Source organism: Tenebrio molitor, chromosome 7 (genome assembly GCF_963966145.1).
Source record: "Tenebrio molitor chromosome 7, icTenMoli1.1, whole genome shotgun sequence".
NCBI classification, from domain to species: Eukaryota; Metazoa; Arthropoda; class Insecta; order Coleoptera; family Tenebrionidae; genus Tenebrio; species Tenebrio molitor.
The window spans coordinates 14,654,189-14,668,142 of NC_091052.1; the positions used below are offsets into that span (position 1 = coordinate 14,654,189).

The 13,954-nt window shown below is 36.5% G+C and overlaps 1 protein-coding gene across 2 annotated transcripts in view; it reads left to right on the forward strand.

Moving 5' to 3' along the window:
* Window positions 1-2,767: 2,767 nt before the first annotated feature.
* The window catches only part of LOC138135793 (homeotic protein antennapedia-like), a 139,154-nt gene continuing 127,967 nt past the window's right edge, over window positions 2,768-13,954 (forward strand). For both annotated transcript variants that reach the window (XM_069054672.1, XM_069054669.1), the window contains exon 1: window positions 2,768-2,964. The gene's annotated coding sequence lies outside the window, so the exon portion shown is untranslated. The remainder of the gene's footprint in view (window positions 2,965-13,954) is intronic.

Sequence of the window (13,954 nt, forward strand, 5' to 3'; positions counted from 1 at the left end):
AATTAAGGTGAACATTTCTCTTGCCTATAGACAGCTGAATTGAAACACTTGTGATATATCTTCAGTATTAGATATCAGATCCAGGACCAATGTTATTTAACTAGCGAGGATCCGCAGCAAAATGCTCAAGACGCATCACGAGATCTTGCACTGGGGGGCGATGCGGACATCTAGGACAAAAGTTGATTTATTTTAGATCTAGAAAGCACCGATATCACAGTTTTAATCAAACAAAGTATTGTCTCCTCAAGTTGAAGGACTAGTTAGCGGAAAAATGTCCTTTCACAAGAAATCATGTCGATCAATAGATCTAAATCAAATCAGAAATAGAATATTCTTCTGTTCTTCTTCAGGACAATTTGATTGACATTGGTTTATTATCACCACTTCGGAAAGTACTTTGGATTTAGATTAAAATGTAGTTAACAGTAAGTAGTTACGTTTAGTAGACCACAAGAAAGATATTTTAGATTAGAGAGCACTTTGGATAGAGGAATGCGGCAGGACAACATCACAATTTAGCCTCTCTTAATTTAGATTAGATTTATTGCTCGTGAGGAAACTATTCCTGTGAGGATCTGCATTCAGAATTGATTTTGTGCGGAAGGTAAATTAGGAGTAGACTGTTAGAACTACGTCATCTCAGGCTGATCAGTAGATCTAAATCAGGTTATCAATAGAATCTTCTTCTGATATTAACCCGAAATGAAGAACGTTATAAAACTGATTTAAATTAGTTTTTTGGAAGGTTCGCACTTCGGAAAATGCTTCAGATGTAGAATAGAATAGAACTAAAATCTATTGCCTCTAGAAAATTAAAGAAGATCAGACAAACTAAAAGAAGATTACGGCAATACAAGATTATACAATTCACCTTCTCTTAATCTAGATTAGATTTATTGCTCATAAAGAAACTATTGCCGTCAAGATCTACATACAAAATTAATTCTCTTCTCAAGGTTAATTAGTAGTGAAGAATTTATAGTTAAAACTAGATCAACTCAGATTGATTGGGAGATTTAAATCAGCTTAGATATAGGAGTTTCTTCTGTTTTTTTTTTATTAAAAATTCTATTGGAAGGTTAACGCTTTTCAAACTACTTCTCCTGCTGTAGCATTTAGAAGAAATTAAATTTAAATTGGTAGTTAATTAGCGTCAGTAGATCATGTAGTTGAAGCCTTGCATTAAATAATAAATGAGAAGAAAATCGAGATTTTCTGAAAGTAGAGCAGACTTGTTATATTACTAACGGAGAGAGAATTGCTAGCACAGTCTAAATGCAAAGTGAATTTGCTACTATAGTTAATCAGTAGTATAGAATGTGCCTGGGTGATCGATAATTCTAAAGAAAGAAATGTAAATCTACTGCATCTAAAACACCTAAATCTAGATAGTTAGATTCAGCAGATTGGAAGAACAGAATCTCAAATTAGATAGCAGATTAGAAGACATAATTGTGACGGTACAAGATGAAGATTTAGCTTCGTCTGAAATAGATTAGATTTATATGTGGATATTGATAAGCTTCTAAACTATAAAACAAATCGAGAAGAAAATTTTCAAAATGTTTTCTAAAGAAATTACCTTGATGTCTTTGTAGAAGAAGAAGAAGAAATGCACTAAACAGACCACTTTAAAAATTACTTGTTGATGACTACATCACGAGATGAAGATAGAATAATTTCTAGTATCATGTCGTGGAGTAGATATTTATTTTTGAAGATTTCTATTAGGGTCTACGCCAATTTCTGAAGAACACTAGTCTAAATGTAAACTAGATGAAGAAATCTTAATCTACTGCATCTAAAACACCTAAATCTAGATAGTTAGATTCAGCAAATTGGAAGAACAGAATCTCAAATTAAATAGCAGATTAAAACACACAATTCTGGTGGTACAAGATGAAGATTTAGCTTCATCTGACGTAGAGTAGATTTAGATGTGGATAGTGATAAGCTTCTAAGCTAAAAAAATAAATCGAAAAGAAAATTTTCAAAATCTATTCTAAAGAAATTAGCTTGATAGCTTTGTAGAAGATGATTTAACAGATTAAAATTGCAATAAATTGACCACTTTAAAAATGACTTGTTGATGACTAACTACATCACAAGATGAAGATTTAATTATTCAAGTGTCAAGTCCTGGAGTAGAGATTTATTTTTGAAGATTTTTATTAGATTCTACAAGTTCTGAAGAACGCTTTCGAACGAATCGCGATTTATTCTTTTGCGCTGTCTCCTGTAGATGAGGAGTTTTCCTTTTCTTTAGCTCGAGCGATGATTTATTCCCGACTTCGCACCGTTCCCTAAATTAACGATAGTCCGGGCATCTCCTGATGGGAAACACTGCAATATAACATCTATGGCTGAGTAAGACTTATAGGGTCGAAATTTCACGGGAGGAAAACTCCAGGAGAGACAGGAGAGAAATGATGGCGAGCGAAATCGTTTGCTGAATATCAAGCAGTCTTAGGGACAACGTCTGATATAAACCGGGCATCGCGGTCTCACAACGAACGATTTATTGGAGGGGCATAAAAATTTCTAGATTGCCAACCGACATTAAAACGATTGTATTTGGAGTATTCGAGTGTGCGGAAAAGGCAAAAGTGTACGTATTAGGACATTGTTCCACGTAGGTGGGTACCATTTGCGAACCCATCCACGTAGTACCCATTTCATTTTATTAGTTTATTTGCGTAACACCGTTAGAAGTGGGGTGACAGAAACCAGAAATTTCATTCAGTTTCCTCGTTGTAAATGCGTGGGAAACAAGTGGTAAATTATCTTCGGATGGTGGTCGTGAGTGTATTCGAGTGTTTTTTAACGATCGGTGGAGCGAGACAATTCGTTTGGTTAAAATGTTCTCGATGAATTCTAATTAACAAGTTGAGCAGTGTCGACCACGTAAAAACAATTAACGTTTGGGAATTTGTGAGGGATAAGTCGTCACCGGCAGTTACGGTAACTCAATTCCATTTTCTTAAACGTGAGGGATGAAACGAGCCATCCGTCGATCGTCCGGTAAATCCCCGGATCCGGTTCCCGGAATAAAGTCGCGATTCCGGTGACCGCCGCGTCGACCTTTACGATCCTGCAACAGTGCAATCCAGGAAGCGTCGCCTGTTAACGGCGCACCCCCCGACTCCGGGAACAATCAAACTTCTTCGGATCAGATTACGGGTGCGATAAGGGCGTTATTTATTCCGACTGGATGGCGCATTATTCTCGAAAATGTTTATATCTTCATTCGTCGTGTTCACAATAATTCATTTCGGAGTGAGATTACAATTTCCATTCCACTGTTTCTTACAGCAAACTCTAGGAAGACAATAAGAAAAAACAAAAAGAACGGACGGCTGGTGAGTTATTGTGTGTAAGATAAACGGGTCCGCTCCAGCTCGAAATGAAGTCTGGCGGGAAATTTATACCCGGCCCTGCTGCAATATCTCCAGTAGAACAGAATTGGACTAGCTTCGAGGAAAATAGGCTACTGCGGGAGACGCATTTTAAATTAGCTTTTTATTGGGGGCTGAGCGATTCTCCTCATTTCTTCTTCAAATTCTAATTGCGTTCATTTCTTGGCGGTGTCGCTGCCGCATGGTGCTCGGAGAGCGCAGGTGATGGGATCATAGGCCGACCTCGTAAATCTAGGAGGCCCTGGGCGGGACCAGAACAAGTGCTATCCAGATAACCTCTTTGCTCCACACTCACTCATTCTTGCAGTGGACATGTTGAGATCTTGTCACGACGCCGGACCGAAATTTTCTTACTTATCGACTTATCTACAGAGGTCGTGGCTAAGCCTCCATCTTGATCTAACTCTTAATTGCGACAACATGGACGACCTCATTAACGACACGGTTTTACACCAACAACTACACTAGACCGCGTCACACTTTTTTCATTAATTTTTCTCCTCGCATCTGATCCGTTTTTGTCCCTCTTTGTTATCGACGAACTTGCACAACACTCTTTGTTCGGCGATTCAGACGCGAGTTATTATCAGCTCCGACCAGACAAAGTGAGTACTTTCGATTTTTTTTCACCTTTTACTTCCCTCACATTTTTAATTCTTGTCTACGCGTTTCGCTAATTATTCACTTCGTGGAAGAATTTTTCTCCAGTGGGAATTCTTTTAATTTTTCACTCGCACAGTCCACTTTATTGATAAAAATATAAATCAATTTGATTTAGAGTTTTCTCTATCAAAAGCAAGCACGCAACTTTTGCGTTATAAAAGTTTGTTTTCCAAAACTTCCAACACTGAATTATGACGACTCAGTATATTGTAATGGCAAATCCTCGTTTCTATATTTACTCGTGGAACATTTGATTTGATTGATTTAGAACAAATATTTCGGCACAGCCATAAAGGATAAATTGTCACCAATCCAGAGAAAGAGATTTGCTTCATATCCTTGGAATGTTTCCTTAGATTATTTTTGTGATAACTTTGCAAAACTGTTTTTAACGCAAATCATTTCAAGAACACTAATGGAGACTTTAAAAATAAGTTTTCATTGATCTGGACATTTTGCTTTCTTATCGCTCAATTAAAATAGACCTGAATTATCATAGCATATTTTTTCTAATTTTGCCTTTTTTATATAGAATTATGTAATTAAAATTGTATTTATTTTGAAATCAAAAAGATTCTTCAAGGAAATTAAATTATTTGAATAAAAAACGAGAAAAATTTTTGAAAAAAAAAAAATTTTTTTGTTTTGATTTTCTAAGTTTTGTGTTACCTTTTCTATAACAAAGAATTTTTACAAATTTGCTTAAAAATGTTAAGAAATTTTAATAACATTAGATGCGTTACTGCTTTAGCTCTAATTTATACCTGAATTACCCTAACAGATTTTTCTCTTATTTTTGGATTTTTTTGAGAACATTTTCGATAATAGAATTATTATTTATTTTGAAATTTAAAAGATTTCTGAAGAAAATTAAACAGGATTGGGATTAAAAACATGAGAACATTTATTTTCTGAGAAATCTCCAAAATTTTTGTATTTTTGGAAAAGTTTTATTTCCCAAATTTTTTACTACTTTGGAACAGTGTTTTTTTCAATTTTTTTAATCTACAATAGATAAAAGTGTGCTTATTTCTTAGTAATTGTTTAATTTACTTAAAAATACTTCTTTGTAAATACTTATTTTTTCCTAACCACGCAGCAAAAATAATTCAAAAATTTTTGATTTTTTTTTTGACAATGCTCTTGTCTGTAATTCTTAATTCTAATAATACCTGTTTGGTACTGTGCACCCCAGCTTTCGGATAAATATTTTTTTCGCTTTGTATGTATCGTTAAGGGATAAACCACCCTTGAACTGGTTTCTTTTTGCCAACAAAAAAAATTCCAATATATTTTTTTTTAAGTTGGTGGTCGTTTTCCGGGTGTTGATTTCTTTTCGTGTGCGCGAACGTCGCCATGTCGGCCGTATTTTGTATTTTTAATAAAGCGCTTTCGCCTGACGATGCAAGAAAATATGAGCGAAAAAGGAGATGAATTGCTCCGACTGCAGCGCTCAAGATGGCACCAGCAGCAGCAGCAGCAGCACAGCGGCCAGAAACGGCAAAAAAACCAATATCTCCTCGGTGGACATCGGCGAAGGAGGGGTTAGGCGGAGGGCGAAATACAACTCATATTACATTTCGCAGCTTTGTGGGGATTTATGATATATCGGGGATACGGTGTGTTATTGTGCGTTCTAGATCTGAATGACAAATGATTATTTACGGCCGTTGAAATCCCGACAGTTTCTATCACTATTGTAAAAGAAAGAGCGATGGGGCTTTATCAGGGCCGGACCGGGAGGAGGATCAAGGACGACGTTGAGGGACAGCGCCCCCGCGATATGATTAATGGAAAAATGCCGATGCCGTAATGGCTTTTAGCATAAATCTCCGTACGCAGATGTGTCAATAGCATTCCTGAGTGTGTGCTATAAATAAGGGTAAGTAAAACCGACCACTTCAAGGACCGAGCCCTTTTTAAAGATAAGTACCCTTTTTTAGGCGCAAGTATAAAATATGTCGCGGGGACCAGCTGCACTATCTAAAATCGATTCCACACACGGAAATTACAACGCGATTTTTTAAAACAGTCGGAGGAAAGATTAATGGGGGCGATTCACCCCGACTAGTCACGGCTCTTGATTCGAAAAACAAAAAAACTACAATTAAACAATTAATAAAACATTTTAAAAGAGGAGGGAAGCGCCGCGATTACGTTTTAAATTTGCCAAGGAGGACCCCCTGAGGCTAAACGTTGGGGAGGAAAATGAGATTTAACCCTCGTGTTCGATTGTCAACCACTATGACACTAAATAAATTACTATATAATGCACTAGAGGCTTAGACTAGTCCTAAATCAAAACAGATAAGACAAGTTTGTTCTCATTTCAAAATGCCAAAACATTTTTTTTAATCAATTGTTCCGGACCAATTCCCAAAATTTTGACAATAAAATTGTTGACTCTTTTACTTTGACATCAATATAGACCAAAATTGCATCAGTTACGACACTTTTAGTCTCATTCTATTTTTGAAGTTTTCAAAATTTGAAAAATTTTGATTTTTAAAACAACTCGTCTAGACCAAACCGGTCAATTTTGACAATTTTTAATTGTTCAATCGAACTAGAACAAAATCAGTTCATTCTCAGTTTATTTTTGAAATTCTCAACGAAATTTTTTTGTTTTTAAATGAACTAAACTAAATCATACAAATGCAGTAGGTACATACTTTAAATGTTATGTATTTTGATTTTATTTGAATCTAGGCCAAAATCGCATCGTTGGCCCCACTTACTCACACAATATTTTTGAAATTTTCAAAATTTAAAAAAAATCATTTTTAGACCAAACCGCACAATTTTGACAATATTTAGTTGTTTATCATTTAAATATCACTTGAATCTAGGCAAAAATGACATCAGTTAGAACCCTTTCATTCTGTTGTTTTTTTGAAATTTTCAAAATAGGCAAAATTTTGATTTTTAAATGAACTCTTTTAGACTAAATCATACAATTGCAGTATTTTGATTGTTAGCCATTTCGATTTTACTTCAATCTAGGTCAAATTTACATTATGGAGGACATTTTGACTCTTCCTTTATTTTTGAAATTTTCAAAATTTTTAAAAATCTTGATTTTTTAGTTTAACAACACTTGACTAAATCGCACATTTTCGGCAGTTATATTATATTGTTCAATGTTTTAATTTAGTTGAATCCAGTCCAGAATCACAGGTCAGGTCAGGTCAGGTCACTTTCCTAAGGGTGCTAGTCCAAGAAACCTCAAAATGGGTTAAGAGATTTTTTTACAAATGTGAACACAATATGAGTTATGCATTCTTGAAACAAATAATCAACAGGAATTCTCGAAGTATAGATAGATTGTTGCCCTTAAAAAAGTTTGTAATTTTGTAAAATTTTTGCAAACACATTTGAGAAAACGATTCCGGTTGGAATAATTAAAGCAAACTAGTTTTCTGCTTTTCACTTTTGTTTCACGATCGTTGTAAAACGTCTGGAAAAATCTTGCATTTTTTCTGGAGTTTTTTCAAAATTTCCCTCACGAAAAAAATTCTCATTTCGATTTTTTTCTTAGCGTATTATTGTCCAAGCCCTGTTGCCGTAGCGAAGTGTAAAAAACCGTAGTGGTAGTTCATCCCTTTGTGTCGAAGGACGTCGCGTTCCTTCCCCGCCCTGTCACCGGGCGTGGGCCTGCCGGGGTTGTTTTTTATCATAGAGCCGCGAATAAATATGGTAATTTGGTCGGATAGTGGTAGAAGAGTGGAGAGCGGCCATAGTCCGGGGTTTGAAGCTCGGCACTCGCGAGCCCGCCATTCGGCACCCATAAATCATGGGTTACCACATTGTAGCCCGGTAAATCATGCGGGGCTGTCGGGAGCGGGGCGGGAGGCCCAGCGTGAAATGAAACCCATTCGTCTCTGTCAGGATGGAGTCTCTCTCTTGCGCGAGCTCCTTGCTGCCTCCCTGTACACTCCGCGTTGGAAATAATGCTCCTGCGCCGAACCCCCAATCCACCACTTGACTTTAATTTAGGGGCTAATTTAAAACGTGCGGAAAAACGCCAAGACTCCCACAACGGGGGGTTACGTATTACCTAATTATGAATTTCTCCCGATTGCACACGAATTGCTACAATTAATACGATTCCAAAAAAATACCAATTAGTCACTTCACCGGTCACGTCAGTCACTGGGAGTAGTATACCTACGCGGCGCTAAATCGAAACCGCCTCCGGTGCGGTGAATCGCCGCCGCCGCCGGCTGAATTTACAACGGATCATGAAAACTGATCCTGGTGCTTAATAACCACGAGTTGACCAAGTTCAGCCGTGTTACAGAATATAGACACTAATAATATTGTCCGAGACCGGCTAAACACCATATAATTGTGCCGTCTTTACACAAACGTGATTGCCCGGACTGGTCGATCCTTCCCCGCGATAAAAAAGGATCTCTCCACCACATAATGACAATTTAATATTAATATTGTCCAGGTGATTTATTGGATACAGTTAATGAGCAGGTTGCCGTAATTTATGAGGTGGATTTTTCCTGTCTCGTGAATCTGATTTAATTGAGATGATTACCGCGATAATAAATAACGCCTGATTATTCCAGCTTTCTCGCGTTGTCCCCGCCGAAAAATTTTTTCGGCCCAGTTCTAATTAGCCCGGATTTTTGGTGTCGCGTGAAAAATCTCCGGTGCACGTGCACAAGCCAGTACTGTTCGATTTAGGGCTTATATTAATGCGCAGCCACGACGGAGACGACATCCAAGCAGCCATGATTCAAAGTGAACGATGTTCGGACTTAGCCCAAGTTTGTGCAACTTTGGAGCCCCGCGCTAAAGAAAGAAGGATTTATGAGAGGGTTTTTTTTCTTATTCGAGCCTGCTTGCTTCCTTCCTTCCATACATCGATTTGTCTTCTTTTTGTCGTTTAGCATTTAACAATGATTTATCGGGGGAGACAACGAGGGATCACCTGCACTCTCGATCCGGAGATCAAAAAATTCAAAGACGGATCGATTTGGAACAGGCGACGCGGAAATTGTTGGCCTGAAGACGCACGGCCGAAACGCGATTAGGCCGTTTTGGAGAGGGCAATCTAGCAGCGCGGCGCAGCTTAATGAAAGTGTGCGGTCAGTTTGCCGGGGAAAAATTAGACAAGGGTGGGTTGTGGTCAGGACCGGTTTCAGAGTTTTACCACCCCAACAAAAAAATGGGATTATACGAACCACTAACTAGATTCCAAGGAATTCGGTGAAGCAGAAAAAATCTTTTGACGTTAAGAATGAATAGTTCAAAAATGTTTAGCACTTTTGCAAATTAAAATCAGACGCAGAAATGACGTTTCTTATTTTATTGATTTTTTTAAATTTATTACTCAACTGCAAAACAACCAAACTGGATCTCTGGTGGTTTTTCCTGGTTTTTGACAATCTTCAGTATTCTTGGACATTCTTCATTGTGCTATCAAATTTGTAAAACTGTCCTGAAAATATTTTTCAACATTTTTAAAAAAACATTAGAAATAGATTCAACATTCTCTTTAACTGAAGATAAAGCCCTGAAGAGTATTTTCATCATTTAAAAAAAAAAACAGAAATAAATATATGTATGTACTTTTTGAAAAAATTGGAAAACTTGAAACTTTTTTTGAACTTTTTAGTTGTGGTCATTTCTAGCTGTACAATTATTCTCTAGTTTAACTCGGTCCTTGCCCTTGGTGACTTTTCAAGTTGACATTTTGATAATTTTAAACTTTTTGGGCATTCCAAGAAAACTTTCCTGAACTTATTTTTGACTATTTTACAAATACTTGTCTTTGAAGGTAAATCCACCACTGTTTTCAACGGCAAGCAAGGCCCTGAAGAAAATCTAATTATTATTTTTACTACATATTATTATGTAGAATCGATTTACTTTTTACATTTTTTGAAATTTTTTTTTGATATCTTTTAAATTTTTCAAACACATTTTTGTGGTTATTTCTGGTTGTAGAATGGATTTCCAGTTTATTTCGGTCTTTGATGGTTTTTCTCAGTTGACATTTTAATAATTTATATTTTTTTTTTGGACCCTCCACTTCCCAACCACCTGAAGACATTTTATAACATTTTAGGAAATCTTTGTGGTTATTGAAGGCACATCTAACAATGTTTTCGACAGGAACTAAAGTCCAGAAGAATATTTTATTATTATTTTTAACAAAGACAGAAATGAATGTGCTCTTTGAAAAAATTTGAAAAATTTTCAACAAGTTTTGAAATTTTTTTGGAACTTTTCAGTTGTCATTTGGTGGTCATTTCTAGCTGTGGAATTATTTTCTAGTCTCATTCGGTCTTTGGCGATTTTTCAAGTTGACAATTTGATAATTTTAAATTTTTTGGACAATTTGTAAATGTTTCTGAAAATTAATTTTTGACAAAATGTTTGCAAAACCTTTCTTGCTGTTGAAGGTATATATATCCAGCAGTGTTTTCAACAGAAAACAGAGCCCTGAAGAAAATCTAATTACATATTATTTTTACTAAATAGAAATCGATTTACCTTGAATTTTTTGAAATTTTTTTTGACATTTTAAAAATTTTTGAAACAAATTTTTGTGGTTATTCCTGGTTGTAGAAAGGATTTCCAGTTTATTTCAGTGTTTGATAGTTTTCTCAGTCGATATTTTGATCATTTACAATTTCTTAGGACCCTTTTCACCTCCTAACTTCTTCAAAATCTTTTATAAAATTTTGGAAAAATTTTGTGCTCATTAAACGTACATCTAACAGTGTTTTGGACAGGAACCAAAGTCCTGAGAATATTTTATTATTATTTTTAAGAAAAAGCGTTAACGTTTCACACTTTTTGAATTTTTTTTGACTTTTTACCATAATCAATTATGATCGCTTCCGGTTCTAGAATTGTTTTCTTTCCTGTTCTTTGACGGGCTTGACATTTTGTTGATTTTGAATCTGTTTTTGAGCAGTTTTTCTAAAGATTTTTTAAAAATTATGGTTTACTTCATGTTTTTTCCTTTTTCCCAAATTTACTTGATGGACTCCCTGTCACGTGATCTTTTCTTTTTGATCTTTGACACAATATCCATCTGATTGTTCTAAAAGCTCTTGTTGAACGAAAGCTTCTCGAGTGAAGCAATTACATATATCATTTGTGTCTTCAGATTTATTTTCTCGACTTGTTTTTTGAAAAAAAAATTAACAATTTTTGGATTTTTACCACAATCAGTTCCGATTCTAGAATTGCTTTTCTTTCAGTTCTTCGACGGGCTCGACATTTTTATGATTTTGAGTTTTTCAATTTGTTTTTTTAAATTATGATTTCTTTTTCATGCTTTCTTCTTTTTTCTGAATTTACTTGATGACTCCCTGTCACGTGACATTTTCTCTTTGATCTTTGACGAAATATCCATTTGATTGTTCTGAAAACTCTTGTTGAACGAAAACTTCTCGAGTGAAGCAATTAAATCATTTGTGTCTTCGCCGTGCCCTCGAGATTTATTTTCTGAACTTGTTTTTTGAAATTTTTTTAACAAATTTTGGATTTTTACCACAATCAGTTCCGATTCTAGAATTGTTTTTCTTTCAGTTCTTTGACGGGCTCGACATTTTTATGATTTTGAATCTCTTTTTGGACAGTTTTTCAAAATATATCTTTTATAAATTATGGTTTCTATTTCAAGCTTTCTTCTTTTTTCGGAATCTTTTCTTTCTCTTTGATCTTTTTCAAAATATCCATCTGATTGTTCTCTTGTTGAGCGAAAGCTCCTCGTGTGAAGCAATTAAATCATTTGTGTCTTCAGTGTGCCCTTCAGATTTATTTTCTCGCCTTGTTTCCACTCGAAAAGATTGTAGATTAATTAACTGCATGATGTAATCATCGAGTTAGACAATTAATTTTCGGGATCGTACGCACCCATAATTCTTGATGTTTAATTTTATCATCATCACCTTTATAGGAAGTCACAAATCATGTCCGAGCGTCGCCTTCAGCTCTTCGAAGCCATCCAAATAAACCGCGATTAATCACCGATCATTAGTGCTTTTGGGCCGTGGATGCGCCTCTGCCATAAAGCGCGCGTTAACCCTTGAGGAAAAATCGCCGTCGATTAAATTAGGCGATGATCGACGGCGGAAGCTCGTCCCACTTTCGCCACTCCATTCCTGCAGTTAAGGAAGCGCACCCCGCTCGGATAAAGCGATATTTAACCGAAACACATAAAATCAAATCACTCGTCTTTACGGCACCATAACAGCCCTCTTCTGTAACCTAAGATTTCAACCTCGGAAGCTCGCGTGCGCCTCTAGTTTATGAAGTACTAAACTCGATTCCCGAGATCGTCGAGAGCGGGACGGAGCTTTGTGGCTTTGGCGCGCTCCAGACAAGGACGACGACGCTTCCCACAGGCACGAAGCTCTCTGGTGAACAACAAGTGTGCCCTTAACATAACTGTTACTATAAACATAATTCCAGCGTGAACACTTTTATTTCACGGCGGATTCTTAAAGCGGTTCGATATTGGCCGAAATTGAAATGTTAATGAGGCGTGTGCGGTTCGGCCGCAGATGGCGGCGCATCGATCCCGCACACTGACACACGGTGTGCCAATAAACTACGAATTAGTACCCGATCGCTACGACGGACTCACCACACTCCTAATGGTCCCACCCAACGTTAACTGCTTGGGAAGTTATTTCGACACCCCATCTGTCACACCAGTTGAAGGTTGCATTCGCAGATGTCACCACCGGCGCACGTCAAACGTCAACGTTTCGCGCCCAAATTCAAAATCCCATCGCACTCTTGATGGCCGTTCTGCAGCTGCAAGTGCGAACATGCACCAAACGATATATCTACACCGGTATTGAGATATCAGGACTCGATCCAAAAAAATCCCGCACTACTTTTTGCCAGGATTAATGATCGCGGTTTTCATTCATGCTTCGTTGGAGCTTCGCTCCGATTTATTACTATTTTTATTTTATTTATTCCGCTTTCTTCCTCTATTTTTTATTATTATTTATCGTCGCTGGATTTGTTCCCAGACGCTTGATTGAAGTCGGCGATCACATTACACGATCACTTGTTGATTACAAATGGTCCTGACTATGATTATGCAAATCGCACATGCATTAAGACCCGGAACGATCAATTATTTTATACCTACCAGCTAAATTATAATCCCAGGTTTTAATCAGATTTTCACCAGGAAAATGTTAATTAGCACATTAACATCACCCGATTAATGACAATTACTGTTTCATTTTCATTCAGCATTACAATATTTTTTGCCATTTCCGCTTCATTAGTCGCGATCACGCGTATTATTACCCGTGAAGAAAAAATGTAATTGGTGGGTAGTACGGAACTAATTAAATTGCACGTGAAGGTTTGCGCTTGAAAGCTTGAACATCGGTGATAATATGCAAAACTAATATGGCGATAAATCTCCTTTAAAAATTCAAATATTTTCTATCAGCTTTTTACGTACGCGAAAAAATGAGATATTGTTTGAGGCGGCGTCTATTGGTTTGTCGCTAATAACTGTGCAATAAATGTCAGCTTATCGCAGGTTCGACTCATTTTTAATAAGCACAAAAGCGTCCGCCATGTTTAATAATTGCGATTAGTTTCAAGGTCCGACGTAAAGCTATTATCAGAGAAACTTTTACATTTGTAATTTTAACAGCGGACGTAGAGCACCAATAAATGTTATTATACAAGTTAAATATAGAGTGATAAAAATGAAAAAAAAAATTGTGCTACTTTTGATGCTAACTATGTTGCCACAAGGATGTTGCTTAGGTATTAAGTCAAACAAAATGTTCACTTTTTTGTTGCTAAGGAGGAATGCGACGGAATGGAAAACAAACGAGAAACAATGTACAGAATCGAAAAGA